The 12,935-nt window shown below is 45.1% G+C and overlaps 1 pseudogene; it reads right to left on the minus strand.

Annotated features, from left to right (window-relative positions):
• Positions 1-239: 239 nt before the first annotated feature.
• On the minus strand, positions 240-1,026 carry LOC102251284 (annotated as a pseudogene).
• Positions 1,027-12,935: the final 11,909 nt, after the last annotated feature.

A 12,935-nucleotide genomic window follows, 5' to 3' on the forward strand; every position in this document is an offset into this window, starting at 1 on the left:
TAACTTTATACTTTACTCTTTTTTCTGTCTTGACAGAGAATTATTGTCCCCAAAGAATTATCTTCGATTTTGTTCACCTCTACTATTTCTTTGTTTCCTATTTCATTAGTTTTTTCTCTTTATTTTTATTATTAAGTTTCTTCTGTGTTCTTTGGGTTTTCTCTAGTGTCCTTTTGCTAGATGCTTGAATTTACAGTTTTAATTATTCTTTATCTTCTTTTTCTTTTTTTAATGTTTGTCCTTTTTTATTTGTTACTCTTATAAAAATCTCAGTTTTGACTGGACTCAGACTTAGAGGTAGAAGCTCTCAGAGGGGACCGCCTACGTCTCTCGGCAGTGTGTTCCTGGCGTTTTTCTTTGGCCTCCTTCATTCTCTTAGCCAAATGTTTGGCATATTCCGCGGCCTCTTCCTTATTTTTCTTAGCACCTTGTTTCCTCAGGGCAATACTCTGATGTTTGTGTTGCAGGACGTGTGGAGTAACAAGACACTGAGTCTAGGGTGCTTTAGTCCTACTTTCTTACCTTCTTTGTTTAGGGGCTTTCTCACAACATATCGACGGACATCATCTTCTTTAGAGAGATTGAAAAGTCTGCAGATTCTGCTGGCTCTTTTGGGCCCCAGGCGATGAGGCACAGTGGCATCAGTGAGACCAGGATATCTTTCTCCCCTTTTTTTTTACAATGACCATGTTGAGAACACTGAGATTGGCATCCACAATGCAACCCCGAACACATTTGCATTTTCTCTCCCCAGTTCTCCTTGGTCTCTAACAGGAGTGCCCCGTACTCAGCAGCAGGCGGACGTGGCCATGGGTCAGACACCCTGCTTCATGGGGACACCGTGTTTGTCATACCCACTACTGATTCGAACCACATAACCTTTCCGTTCTTCACCCAGAGAGTCAGCAGCAACTGCTGTGGCCATAGCGCTTCTCATAAAAGGTACGAAGTTTGCGTTCATCGTCCACTTCAGTGAGTTTCTCGCAGCCAGTGGCTGGGAAAGAGATGTTCAGCTTCATCCTAAAGCAGCTGGCGGCCTCCAAGGCCCCGTGTCTTTATGTTCTTAATGTGAACATAAGGCTATAAACTCACCTCCAAGCATCACAGTGTGTGGTTCCACTATTTACATCCAGTTCTAAGTATCTGGTCACTTTCACCGTGAAACGACCTTTAACCCAGGAGTCCTTTAGGAGCGCAGGCTTTCGTTTTCAAGTATTAAACGTTTCATTTAATTTTTCACTTAATTGCTTTTAATAATAAAAACTGGTTTTAAAAGTATGTCCTAATATATGACCGTTTTCTTAATGTTTTATATGTTCTTGAAAGGACCACATAGTGTCCATTTTAACTGGATGCGGGCCTCTATATCTATCTCTTATGCCAAATTTTTTATCACGTTGAACAAATATTTCATAGATTGTTCAACTCATTTACTTCATCTAGCAGTGTCTAATAGAGGTGTGTTAAAAACTTCCACTCTGGTTATGGTTTAGTTAATTTCTAATTGTTTTAGTTTTTCCTTTACACATTTTAAGGTTTTATGTTGTGTGCATACATGATTATGCTTGCTGTATCTTGTGGATTGTTTTGTAGTATGTTTCTTTAGTCTTAGTAACTCTTTTTTAATTAATTAAATTCTATTTTACTTGACAATACTGTAAATGCTTCAGTAGATTAATACATGCCTTCAATATCACTCCCCAAACTTTTCTTTTTAACCTTTCACTGTTCTAGAACTTGTATGGATTTGGTTTGTTGTTGTTCATTTGTTTTCATCCAGTTTGATGGTTGCTGTCCTTTAATAGATAGATTGATTCAATTATATTTATTGTGATTACATTTTAACTTGTTTCTACCATCTGGTTTCTCATTATTAGCTTTTTACTGATGTTAGGGGTACTGCAGGGCCTGTCACAGAATCAGACAGCAGTTCAGCTCAGGTCCTACTTGAAAGGATGTGTCTACATCCTCCTACCTTCCTTCTGAGGCTTGCAGCAACGAAAAGCCAGAAACCTAGTCAACTGTTGCTGTTTATTTTTCCCAAGGAGAAGCCCCACCACGGCGCTGCTCTGAGGCAGAGCCCCTAGTTCCATTTCCCCGCCATGTAGCACATTAATCCCCTGTGGTTCTCCAGGAACTCCGCCCCAGCCCAGCACTGGCCACTTATGGCCAAGAGCCTAGCGGCCAGTGCCTGCTAGTGTTTAGTGCAGAGGCGGTGCTAAGGAGAGGCAAGTCTGCAGGGCGTGAAACAGTGTCACCAACGTCCAGTCATCTCCGCGCTTGGGCAGACTCTCCCCTGACACTCAGATGGTGTCACAACAGCTCCAAACAGCACATCACACCAGGCCTTCCCTCCCCGCCTTGAAAACATCCCCTTCTTAGGTATCATTCTCTCGGAGTCCTGATCTCCTCTGTGTTTAAGCTAATTGGACTTCCCTAATCCTACCCTCACCGCAGCTGTGAAAAGTACACTTAGGGAAGGAGTAATCACAAGGGAGACTTTATGTGGCTCTGGGTTCCACGATGGAGAAAACCATTCAGGGGAAAAGAGAGGGAGAAAGAGATAGAAACATTGATGAGAGAGAAACATCGATCGGCTACCTCCTGCACGCCCCCTACTGGGGATTGAGCCTGCAACCCCAACATGTGCGCTGGTCAGGAATCAAACCAGCAACACTGGTTCGAATGGGACGACCCTCAAACAGCTGAGCCACACCAGCCAGGCTGAAGGAAACCATTCTTAGGACCAACTCCAATATCAATGAGACAGAGCTCTGATGTCATCATTGTAATAATACTCCACAAATATCTGAGTTGTCATTTGATTTTATTTCATTTCATTTATTTCATTTACCTGTTTTGTTTTTTTCAGATACTTAAATATGTCATGGTTAACAACATTAGCCTTTTTCTATGACTGGAAAATTAAAGGACTCCATTCATTCATTAATGTCTTATTCAGACAGTTTGACAAGGATATTCATATGTCTCAAGCAAGAGGTCTGGCGTTTATTAAAGTCATTGCTACCCCTCAGCAAGTGAAAATATATTTAGATTTCCACATAGAGGTTTTGTTTGTACATATTGTAAGGACCAGTATCCGATTCCATTGAGTACTGACCTTTACTTAATTCACAAGGTCACACCATCTAAAGGTCCTTTGTACTTGATGATAAAAATAGGACATGGATGGGCTTGTTTTTTAATTCAAAATAATGATACTTATCATTGTTATACTTGTTCTCAATCTTTAGCTATAATGGAGTGGCATCAAGTATGCATGTCACAGATGGCAGCAACCAAGGAGGGCACAGGAGGTAGACCGCCCAGAAGCCTCCGGTTGGCAAGCATTAAACAGTAATCCTAATATTCTCTAGTATTCTTGGTATTCTTTGCCTGCCACATTTTTTTCCAGCAGGACTTTTAATAAGTAAACACTACATTGATTTGAATTTCATCTCCCTTCATTTTTCTTCTTTTCTTTTTTCTTTTTAAAATATGTTTTTATTGATTTGAGAGAGAAAGGAAGAGAAAGGGAGAGAGAGAGAGAGAGAGAGAGAGAGAGAGAGAGAGAGAGAGAGAAATATCTATGTGAGAGAGAAACACACACCCCTGCTGGGGATGGAGCTCACAACCTGAGTACGTGCCCTGACTAGGAATCAGACCAGCCACCTTTCGGTGCACGGACGACACTCAGCCAACTGACCCACACCGGCCAGGACCAATTTTCCTCTTTTACTTACATCAGCCAGAAGCAGGCAGCAGGAGAATTCAAATGTGTGAGCCATTTACAGACTAAATGTGCTACTTACTTGTCTTTTTACAGAATTTAAAAATGGAGATGGAGCCAGTGTTTCTGAAGGACAATAAAACAAGGAAATTAGAAGTGTAATATGTTGACCTATCGTAATCAAAGGATTCTGATACAGCCAATTAAAATCAAACACACGTTTGCAAATTCCAAAGGACAAAGGCAATGACTTTCATGCAGGCTCTAAATACGGCTTTGCAATCTATCATTTACCGCTATGCTCTGGGCTATAATATTTTTTATTAATGTTCCAGTTTTCCCCTGGTCCAGGAGCTCCACTCCGTCATTCTTAATATCTCTGCTGTACTCGGGCTGTCAGTAGTCATTTCCTTGTGGTGAGAGATGCAAATAGCCTCGGCCTTCCTCCGAGGGTCGCCAAGGCCCTGCCTAATTCCTCTGCCGGGGAACAGGCTTAATGAAGAGACTCTGGGAAGATGAGCAGATTGAAAACTCGGCAGCTAGTGTTTGGGGAAGAGATGAGATCAAAGGAACCCTCCTCATGGTGGCTATCATGGCGATGTTTGCACCACGGGGCCCTGCTTAATATTTCCTGTTCAATGACACCGCTGGGTCCTGGTGCTGGTGGTTTGGAAATGGTGAGTGGAATATTCGAGCGAATTACTTTGTTCACATTCATCCACCAAATGTATTTGGAGCGCACACTCTCAGCTCGAGGCTTTTATGTACATTGCTTCCTACAATCTCTCCTGGAGCTCTAAGGAAACAGGCAGAGTCGGAACTGGCACGTGTGGGGAAGGACAGGTGGCAGCAGAGGATTCCAGTAGAATCAGGTCAGCGTGCGTACAGATGGCAGTCCGCCACGGGCAGTCACGGAGGGCGTGGGCAGCAGAGGGACCATCTTTCTGTGTTGCCTTGAGGTCCAGGTCGATGTTCTGTGGAGAAGCCACAGCCCAGGCGAGGACACACCTTCCCACTGGGCTCTAGTGTTAGTGTAGCATCGAGTCCGCAGCCTTATCTGAGCCAAAGCAGCATTCTGGTCACATCCTACCCCAACCAAGTCTCCAGGTCCCCCATTCCTGGTACCCTCACTTATGAAGCCACCTAACCCAATTGATCCAAATTGAAACCCCCCAAACTTCCGTAAACAGAGTAGAGAGAAGCAGCCTCCTTGGGCCTTGCTATTCCAGGCGGGACCAGCAGCACCAGCACCCCCTGGGAAGTCACTAGACGTGCAGTTTCTCAGGCTCACCCACGCCTCCGGTATCAGAAGCTGCACTCACAGGACCCCCAGGTGAGTCCTATGCACAGTCAAGTTTTGAGAAGCACTGACTTGAGGGCACTTATAAGAGTGGGGAGCAAAGGGCCGACCTCCCTCCCCTCCCCAACTTCTTCATACCCTCCCCCCAAGTACCTTCTCAGATAGTGAATTGCTGCTGGCAGAGAGGGGTTTGGTGAGACCACCCAAGGAGGTGGATGGAGAAAGGAAGGGCATCGCCCCAGGATGAAGGCCGGGTGCGCAGGTCAGCTGAGAGGCCTGGGGCATGGGGACCTCTTGCCCTGGAAGTGTCCCCTGGGAGAGAGGAGGAGAAGGCAGAATGGCCACTCTTCTCCTATGCAGGGATGAGAAGGACGCCCGCATGTCAGGAGGCGCAGACCTGGCTGCCCCTTAGCGTCACTGGGAGCTTTATAAACTCCCACGTCCAGGCCCACCTACAGCCTCTTTCCGATGGTGGGGATGGAGCCCAGGAACCCTGCTTGCTCACAGTGCCCAGGTGGCTCTAACGGGTGGCCAGGGCCGAAAACCACTGATGATGGGGAACTGAGATATTAAATATAGAAAATTACGTTAGAAAACCCAGGGCCTGCTCCACCTGTTCCCTTCCCACGGCTGGCCCTTTCCCTCGCTGACTTCCCCTTGGCAAAGGCTGGAGGGAGGGAGAAATGTGGGCTTGAAGAGTGTAGGTTCCGGGGAAGACAGGTCTGTCACATCCGTCTGCGGCAAGCGCCTGCTGCAAGCCAGCCGCGTTTCGGAAGGCAAATCCATCTCAGTCCTCAGGGACTGTCGGGATCCACCGCCACACAGTTTGTTACTTCTCTTTTTATCTTTGGCAATTTGTTTTTCAAATTTCCTCTTCAATCTCTATTTCCCTCTTACCTGTCTGAGTCCCCTCTAGGATTCTCACTTTGGGAGTTCCTGTCAGTTGCCTGAATGATACAAATTCATTACTTGGAATTTTTTTGGACTGAAATTTTAAACTAGGCAATCCATCCAAAACCACGTAAGTACATGTGTGTGTGTGTGTGTGTGTGTGTGTGTGTGTATACACATGTGTGTTTGTGTGTGTGCGTGTGTGTGCGTGTGTGTGTGTGTGTCAGAACCTATGTGTCTGTGTTTTCCTATGACTCTACCCTATGAGTGTTGGGAGAGTAGAACCCTCCTCCCAACTACAGAAGCTGAAAATGTGAGAAATTTACTTCCCAGCAGGACACACACTTGTGGCCTAGGCTCAGTCAAGTACATGAAATCCATCTGGATAGTTTGCCTCTGGAGAAGCAGAGACAGAAGGACGTGGCCAAGTCAGCCGCACCCAGTGCCCAGAGACACCCTGGCTGCACCCATTATCCAGGTTTCGGTTACAGGCGAGAGCATAGGGTCCCTGAGACACGGTGGTGGACCCTGTAAATATAGGTCTGTTCTCTGGAAGACTTTTCAATTATTTTGAGGTTATGGAGATTTAACCTCCCTTTGTTCCTCCACTTTCTGAGCCTGGCTGTCCTGCTTTCATAGGAATTTCATGAGCTACCAAGCAATCTCCCAGAGAATTGCTTTTCTGGTGGGAGGAGAATCAGGTTCTATTATTTGCAACGTAGACTGGACAGATATGTCGCATAACATCTGACAAGTTAAAAAATATTGTGGCAATAAAACTAGGATTGAGAAAATAATATCCACTTCTAGTCCAAATGGGACAAGATTTATCTTCCTGCTTTAAGCAACTAGAAAACTGGACAAAATAGAGGGAACGAGGATGTCACACACTGGCCAGCGGGCAGTGCGAGCCTGTGGGCCCGGAGAGAAGGGAGCCAGCTGCCGGCTTATGGACTGGACGCAGTTTCCAGGCCACAGAGGAGAACATTTTCCAGGAGAACCAACTTATTCCATGTAATTTTTCAATAGCCAAGGTGACTCATGATGACTTTGAACACCACAGCCACCTCGCTCCCCGTGACAGGAAGGCACCTAACAAGCAAGCACTTTAAATACTGGAACTTTCTCTGTACATTAAGGAAGCTCTTTTTTGGGGCTTTGCTCTGTTTTAAAATGGTTCACAGCGGTGTAGTCACTTAGCCATTAGAAAACAGAAAGCATAAAAAAGTTCAAGTGCAACAAGGTGAAAATGATCTTTCCATGCTGTTTTCCATTTCTGGGCCCCATGTTGATTTGGCGAGGCATCTGGCCTGGGTCCATGCATGAAGCAGGACCACGAGCCAAAGCGTGGCACTTGCAGAGATCAAACTGTCCCATCATAAGGATGATTTGTTAAACTTGAGAATCAGCAGGCCCCTTTGGGTCTTGAATCCACTGGCAAGATCCCGCTGACTGCTCTCTGCGCTCCCTGGTAGGGGTTCTAAATGACAGCCTGATTCTGTTAGGATCCGATTTTTCCTTAGTGAGAAGTCAAAGTCAATCTCTCTGCCTTTAAATCCACTGATCTAATCAAGAGCTCTTGAAATTGACAGCCAGGAGGACGGGGGACTGTATACCCAAGCACAACAGATAAACCGGATGCCGTGGAGGATATCAAGCATGTCAGTGCAAAACAGAAAAATAACAGAAGCAGCTCCCAGTGAATCTCGGGGGGTGCACGTGGGGGCGGAGGCAGCTCAGATGTTTCTATACCAATACACAAATCAGGGGGTCGCAGATACAGATCACCTTGAGATTGTAAAGAAGGCAAGAATTCTTTCTCATAGGTGGGCTCAAGGAATAAAACTTAGAAAGGAATATGGCAATGGGAGATTGTATGTTTTTTTCCAAATATGAATATCTAGTAAAAATCCTGCAGTATGGATATTGACAAAATGATTCTAACTTTTATGTGGATAGAAAAACAGACTCTGAATAGCCAAGATAATATTGAAGTAGAACAAAGTTGAGGGCTGACTCTCCTGCCTTCAAGACTTGCTATAAAGCTACAGTAATCAAGGCCTGTGGTATTGGTGAAAGAACAAACAGATGGATCAATGGAACAGAATAGGGAGCCAAGAAATAGTCCCCCGTAAATACAGTCAACTCATCTTTGCAAAAGGAGCAAAGGCAATATAATGGAACAAAAACAGTCTTTTCATAACAAATGGTGTTAAAACAACTGAACAGCCACATGCAAAAACATAAATCTAGACATAGGCCTTTTACCCTCTATAAAAATGAACTCAAAATGGATGATAGGCCTAAATGTAAAATGCAAAACTATGAAAGTTCTAGAAAATTCCATAGGAGAAAAATCTAGATGACCTTGGATACAGCGATATCTTTTCAGATAAACACCAAAGGCATAATTCATGACAGAAATAATTAATAAGCTAGATTTCATTAAAATTCAAAACTTCTGCTCAGTGGAAGACAAAGTCAAGAGAAATAGGCAAGCCACACTGGGAGAAAATATTTGTAAAAGATATATCTGATAAAGAACTATTGTTCAAAATATACAAAGAACTCTTAAACTCAATAATAAAAACACAAACAACCTGATTTCTAAATGAGCCAAAGACCTTAATAGACCCTCACCAAAGAAGATATTCAGATGGCAAATAAGTTATGAAAAGGTGTTCCACACCATGTCATCGGGGAAATGCAAATTAAAATAACAACGAGCTACCACTACACCCCTAGTAGAATGGCCCAAATCTGGAACACTGACGACACCAAATGCTGGGAAGGATGTGGAGCAACAGGAGCTCTCATTCACTGCTGGTGGGAACGCAAAGTGGCACAGCGACTTTGGAGGACAGTTTGGTGGTTTCCTACAAAGCTAAACATACTGCAACCACATGATCCTTAGGATTTACCCAAATAAATTGAAAACATGTCCATACAAAAACCTGTACGTGGGTGTTTATAGCAGCTTTATTCATTATCAAAACTTGGAAGCAACCAAAATAAACTTCAGAAAGTGAATGGATACACTATGATACCTCCATACAATGGAATATTATTCAGTGCTAAAAAGAAATGAGCTATCAAGACATGAAAAGATATGGAGGGACCTTAAGTGCATTTTACTGAGTGAAAGAAGCCAATCTGAAAAGCTACATACTGTTTGATTCCCAAAATATGGCATTCTAGAAAAGGCAAAACTGTGGAGGCAACAGTTGGCAGACGTGGGGGTGGGAGGGTGAATAGGCAGAGCAGAGGATTTTTAGGGCAGTGAAACTACTCAGTGTGATACCACAACAGTGAATACATGTCATTATTCGTCAAAAACCATAGAATGTACAACATCAACAGTGAACCCAGATGTAAACCATGGACTTTGGGGTGATCATGGCTTTGTTTTATAATATATATATTTTTTATTTCAGAGAGGAATAGAGAGGGAGAGAGAGATAGAAACATCATTGATGAGAGAGAGTCATTAATCAGCTGCCTCCTGCATGCCCCACACTGGGGATCGAGCCCACAACCCGGGCTTGTGCCCTGACAGAGAATCGAACCGTGACTTCCTGGTTCATAAGTTGATGCTCAACCACTGAGCCACGCCGAATGGACTGATCATGACATTTTAATAAGGTTCAACTATTGTAACAAATATACTATTGTGCTGCCGGATGTTGATAGTGGGGATATCAATGTTGGTAGATATGTCTTTGTGGGAACAGGAAATATGTGGCAACTTCTAATACTTGATTTTGCTGTACAGCCAAAATTGCTCTAAAAAATCGTCTCTTAAAAATAATTCCTGCCGTATGGCAAAAGCTAACCACCTGAGGGGACGCCATGAACCTGACAAGGGGCACATGGTGGATAGTGTTGGGGTGGTGACTGAAAGGGACAGGAAATCCTGGACAGAAGGCTTCACCGCGGACGGCCCAGGCGGCACAGCACCCAGGCAGATGCAAGGCCAAGGGTAAAGGGGGCTTCGCTCTCTGACATCACCCCGAAGCTCCATGTTGCCAAAAGCAGATGCTCCAGGGGAGAATGTCCCTGTCATAGAGCTGTCTGCAACAAGGCAGGGAAGCAGATTACACATTCAGAGGAAACATGCATGTAATTTCATGGCCGGAGATTATAGAGGAGAATGTTCAAGAGGATTGGGAAGTTGGAAAAATAAGTAAGCTATACATATCCAAACTCAAGAGATCTTGAGGAAGAAAGGGTTAAACTCTATTTGATTCGAACTGAGCATCTAATTCGTGACCTGCCTTGACACTAATTCTGGAGATAAGGAAACTGAGTTGAGTTAGTGACAGACCACATATCTGGTGGATGGAGGCAGGGCTTAAACCTCAGAGTGACTCCAAAGTCCTGTTTCCACCGCACACCGCCCACTCCATGCCTCTCACAGGAAACCGAGGGAACCCGCTGAACCAAGAGTGGGGGTGGATGGGTCCCCCACCGGAATGTCAGGAGAGACTGAGCTGAGTGTCCCTGAGCGGGCCGAAGGCGACTTCATATGGTGAAGCAGGTGCTCCAGAAGAAACCAGACAACCATGAATAAGATGTCGCCGTCAGTTTGGTGTGGGAAAGGTGGTGAAAGGGTGGCACATAGATATGGCATGTTTTCTGATTCTTTCCTATCATACAACCTGAAAATGATTTCAGGGAAATGAGGAAGGAGCTATGAATAAGCAAGCATCCTAATCATGTTTATTCCCAACTAATTTAGATGCAGATGTTTCTCAGTGATGGCTTGACCCTGGTTGCGTATGAGTCACAGAGGGAGTTTCTACAAAGTGCAGATGTTCAGCCTCTCTGGCCCTGATTGACAGGTACTCATACCTTGCTTATTTCAAACAGTCCTTCACTTCACAATAATGCTCCATTTGCCCGCCTTGCTGGGGACAGTGGCAGGCCCAAATTTTTTATAGAGGAGCAGTTGGAGCCCATGATCTGGCAGTTGCAGTGTGTGTGTGTGTGTGTGTGTGTGTGTGTGTGTGTGTGTGTGTGCTCACCCACCCTCACACACATACTTGAAGTTTTTTGTCTAGTATTTGCATGAGACCCACACCCACAGGTTCATTGTCAAAGGGAAAGAGCAAGACTAAGGCGTGTGGGCTGGGAAATCTGAGGCTCCCCCACTAATGTTTTTCAGAAACTGAAGCTCATTTCCATAATAGAAACTTTCCAGTTTTTTATGGAAACCTAAACCGATCTTAATCACAGTCCAGCAACCACCACTGAACTCTTCGTAAGTGCCCTCTCATAACACTGTGAGGCCTCTGTGAGCTGAAGCGTGGGCTGTCTGACCCTACACCAGGTGGTGTCTTGAAACCCTTGCACCTGATCTTACAGTCTTCTCCCTTCTCGTGGGTATCTCTTGTTCGGCCAGTGTCCTCCACACACCTTCTACGTTGATGCTTCCGTGCTGCTGTGAAGTGGGAAGGCTGTGGCCCAGGCACGCGAGAAAGGAGCACATGCGAGCTCCCAGCAGCGGTTCTCCCTGATGAATAACACCAGCGACTTGGATGTTGCAGGGCCGATTCTGTCTGCGTGGGTACAGGCCTGACTTTTGTTGATAAGGTCCAGACATGAAGCTGCCACCGAGCCCCAGCTAAAAGAACTTGGACCCCATATTAACCCCCCATCACTTTTACTCTATAAGGACCAATAGGATCAAAGAGGCCCCGACGAGATGGAGCTTTCTAAGCAGCCACAATTGAATGGCACCAGCTGAGTGAAACATGTCAGGGCTCTTAGGTATCTTTGTAAAGATTGTTTCAGAATGATAGGCATGTTCAAAGAATTACCAAAAAGTTTCTCCATCATAAGAGCTTCTTGGTAGTTTATCTTAACCAACTGTAGAACACCAGGAAGAAGATAAATAAAGTTGTGACCCAACATTTTTAAATTCCATTTTAAGCTAAGGGAAGGAAAATCTGTTTTTCTTAAGAGTTTATTAAAGGGCACAAGAGAATAATGTTTTTAGAAAGTATCTTATCAATTTTTTTCTTTCACTTTGTTGATCTCAACAGGATGAGGGCAGTATGGTTGCAATAGCCTATTTGAGTAGAGATAAAGGATGGCCTGGCAAGCCACCGCCCACAGATCACTCCTGCTGGCCTTTAACCAAATCAGGGGTTCCCTCAGAAGTCACTGCCCAGGTGCTCAAGGGGTGCGTGTCTACTGGGAAAATCAAAACACGCAACAGTGGGTAATGTTTATGGAGCGCATGCTAAGAGCATTCAATGGATGATCTACTTACTACTCAGGACAACCCCGGAGGGAAGTGTCCTTCTATCCTCCTCATAAGGCTGAGGGGAGTTAAGTAACTTGCTCCAGGCCCGTAGGTGGGTAGTAAGTTGGGGGATTCTAAACTCTCAGATCAGGACTGGACAGACCTCAAAGAGCAAGGCAGATTTGTAAGTTCTGATGGAAAGCATGTCACCATCACACTGGGCAGTGAAGAGACCATTTTTGTACATCTGGAGAGTGTGTTTGAAAACATCGCTGGCCTCCTTTGTGTTTCTCTGACACTTTGCTATGCACCGTGGTCCAGGCACCAGCAGCACCAGCATCCCCTGGGCATGTGCTGGGAGTGCAGAACCTCGGGCCTCACCCACCTCCTGAGTCAGACCTGCAGCCAACAGCAGCCGGGGCTCTGTGCTCACTGGAGCTGGAGAACATTCCCTTGTGGGGGCCTCACATTTGCTGCAACGCTCTTCCCCAACACTTACATGCCTCCTTCCCTCTCATTTCTCTTAACTCCGCTCAGTGCCCCTCCCTCAGAGGACTTCCCTGACCTCCTATGAAAAGCAATGTGGTCTTTCGCCCTCTATCTGCTTACCCCACTTTATCTTTCCTCATCACAACTGTCACCCCTAAAATCGAGTGTCGATTTCTGTTCCTCCCACTTGTCTGCAAACTCCATCCAGGCTGGGACTTTGAATCCCCAACCCTGAAGACAGTGGCTGGGATATAAGTGCCTGATAACTATTTAATGAA

This window comes from Myotis brandtii, unplaced genomic scaffold (assembly GCF_000412655.1).
Source record: "Myotis brandtii unplaced genomic scaffold, ASM41265v1 scaffold69, whole genome shotgun sequence".
NCBI lineage: Eukaryota > Metazoa > Chordata > Mammalia > Chiroptera > Vespertilionidae > Myotis > Myotis brandtii.